General features: G+C 42.3%; 1 pseudogene; it reads right to left on the bottom strand.

Moving 5' to 3' along the window:
* Window positions 1-2,943: 2,943 nt before the first annotated feature.
* LOC126104246 (5S ribosomal RNA) lies at window positions 2,944-3,061 on the bottom strand (annotated as a pseudogene).
* Window positions 3,062-3,301: the final 240 nt, after the last annotated feature.

Raw genomic sequence — 3,301 nt, 5'->3', positions numbered from 1 at the left:
TTGGAGTGTCATCCTGTATGGTTCTGAAAGGTGGCCACTGAGGAAGAAAGGTAGAGCAAATGTGGTGGCTTTTGAAATGTGGACATGGCAGAAGATGGAAAGGATATGTTGGATGGACAGAGTGAAAAAGGAAGAGGTACTGAGAAGAGTGGGAGAGCAAAGAGTAGTATTATTGGAGGTAATAAAAAGAAGGAAACGAATCTGTATGGGACATAATCAAGAATGATGGTAGAACTTAAAAAATGTGTTAGAAGGGTAGGTGAAAACAAAGAGGAGGTGAAGGAGGAAGAGATTTTAGATCCTGGATAATGTGGTGCAGTGCAGCACATACATGTACACCGGCGTTACGGAGGAAATGGAGACGCAAAGGACTTGCTTATATACCACAAAACTGACGATGATTTATAACGTACAGCATGAAATTGCTTTGTCCGATACGTTCAGAAGGTATTGCTATGGTACTTCAATATTTCGGTTGTTATTACTTGGGCTACACATTATAACAGCCTTTGATATAGAGAGTAATATCTGTCGTATCTATTGAGACAAAGTGCAGATTCAATATTACTTACTTGAAAAGCAAAGTCTGTGCGTCGAAAATCTCACAAGAAACAGATAACTTGTCACCACTCTGAAACGCACTGTTGTTTTGACTCAAAATCTTATGTTTGCACTTGTTACTTCACAATTTACACCTCCGTTCCGCGATAAGAGCTGCCGTTAGCTCTAGAGTTTAGAAACATCCCTTGTCTGATACATCCCGCTGTCCCATACTACCTTACTCTCCCTTAGATCGTGGTGCAACGTTACGCGTATATGGGAGAGCTAATCGGTCGCCTAGAATTGCTGCAAGGTAAGATGAATCTGATGTACGCCTCAACCCTAGCGGACCTGGGGCACTGGGTGGGCCACAAAGGATAGGTCCAGGCCAACTGGGGATGAGACAAGGAGCATGTGGTCGGAAACCAGATATTCCCCCCCCCCCCCCCCCCCCCCTACGGAACTTGGACGACGCAACTTGGGAGGACAACAGCTCAAACCTGCGTCCAGCGATCCAGATCTAGGTTTTCTGTAACTTCCTTAAATCTCTTCAGGCAAATGTTGGGATGGTTTGTTTGAAAGAGCATGGCTGATTTCCTTCCCCACCCTTGATGATCTCGATGTCGATTGGACATTAAACATTCTGTAATAATTTGCAACCAAGTATTAATGAAAATCTAAATACGTCGGCGATCCGAGAAAAACGAGGCGCATCCAGTGACGCAGCAATATTTCAATATCTTTAGATCTACATCTACACAATGAACATTTGAGTTAAACATTTACAAACGCTTCATGCAATTGCAATATACGATATCACAGATGATAGCTTTGCACGTAGCTATCATCCCTGAAAACTACGTATCTGCATGTATTTTACTTCTTGATTTATACAGTCTTTTATATTTTTTTCCCTATGAAAATTTACACTGCAAATGAAGACAGGGTGAATACCTCACATTGCCATACTTGTAAAGTTTGGAAGGTAGGAGACGAGGTACTGGCAGAAGGAAATCTTCACGTGAGGACGGGGCCTGAGTCGTGCTTGGGTGGCTCAGGCAAAGGTCCCGAGTTCGAGTCTCGGTCCGGCACACTGTTTTAATCTGCTAGGAAGTTTCAGTGTACTGTTTTACCAGTAACATTTATTTAAATGTTGAATGCACAATTGGAAAGAGAACCGAAAGACGCTTCTGTCAAGAATGCATAAATAATTGTTTAAATAATATTTAACAACAATCTGTTGTCATTTTTCGTGAGCACACCTGTACAAGAAAGCTGGCTTATTTATTTATGAACCAACTATTGCTTGTAAGCACTGTGAATGATTTGTGTGTAAGTGAACGTTTATGATATTTGTGTATTTAAATACTATTATTATACTATTTTACCCTAAGAAATAGCCATGTTGAAACAAATCATGTCTTTAGAGCTTAAGAATGATGTATTTTTGTTGGGGAGAGCCTTCAGCCACTGGAGAATCAGACAGTAGTGGAACATTAGTGGAGTCAAATGCGGAGAGGAACTTCACAAGTTCAGAATTCAAGGGAGCAATCCTGGACACTTCTACGTTTGTGCTGGAAGAAGACACATCTGCTTGTGTTAAGGTGCATGATTCAGATGTACTGGAAAGAGTACTAAAAGATGCTTCTGTCAAAAATGCATAAATAATTGTTTAAATAACATTAACGACAATATACTGCTATTTAACGTGGGCCTATTTGGGCTATGAGACTTAATTTTTGATGACACATTTCCCTTGGATCTTGAAGGGGCACTATATCGCAAGTTCTGGAAGAAAGCAGAGCTGTGTAGCGTAACGTGCGCGATTCAGTCGTATAAGTGATTGTTTCTGGGCGGTGAACGGCTGCAACAAAACTCTAACTTTTGAAGGGACATTGCTGGAGGTCTGAATCTGCTCCAGAGCAGAACTCCAACTTTTGCTGCGTGATTTACGCAACTGAAAATAGACAGCGTACGAGTTACTATTCTTCGTATCGGATGCCCTGATTTGTTAATCATCATGTTGAACCCCGAACTATTTCGAGCTGATGAATATTTCATCTTTCGCGACCACGAAATGCACTTAGTTCTCGCGTATCTTTGATGACTGTTCAGTCTGCGGAATTTGCTACGATTCTCGTAACGTCCTCGAAGTAACATCGCTGCATTTGATAAAGGTATTTCCTGTCTGTAGTTTTACTGAAAGTCGTAGAACCGTTTTCCGTTTCTTTGAGATGTCCTTTCTTGAATAAGCACTCCGTCTTCAGGCCACGAGTGGCTTACCGGGACCATCCGACCGCCGTGTCACCCTCATAGAGGATGCGGATAAGAGGGGCGTGGGGTGAGCACACCGCTCTGAAGGTCGTTATAATGGTATTCTTGACCGAAGTGCACCCTGAAAAATGGCAACAGCGCATGGCGGCCTGTATGGTCACCCATCCAAGTGCGGACCACGCCCGACAGCGCTTAACTTCGGTGATCTCACGGGAACCGGTGTATCCACTGCGGCAAGGCCGTTGCCCTTTCTTGAATATATATTATTCAGTACAATTCTCTGTCGTGCATCTAAATTACAGGCCTTAGAATAGGGCTCTTATTATTAAATTATACATTTCACTTTCATTCTGTATTTCTGTGTACTTTATTCGCAATTGTAGGCAATGGATAGACTATTCGACTGCACGACCATACCTACAGGTTATTATTTGAAGGGCATGAAAGTAGATGTGCGTGGCTCGACGCTTTGACTACATCGAGCTAT

The sequence above is a fragment of the Schistocerca cancellata genome, chromosome 1 (genome assembly GCF_023864275.1).
Source record: "Schistocerca cancellata isolate TAMUIC-IGC-003103 chromosome 1, iqSchCanc2.1, whole genome shotgun sequence".
NCBI lineage: Eukaryota > Metazoa > Arthropoda > Insecta > Orthoptera > Acrididae > Schistocerca > Schistocerca cancellata.
Note: the sequence above shows the minus strand (reverse complement) of the source record. Positions and strands in the feature narration are given on the sequence as shown.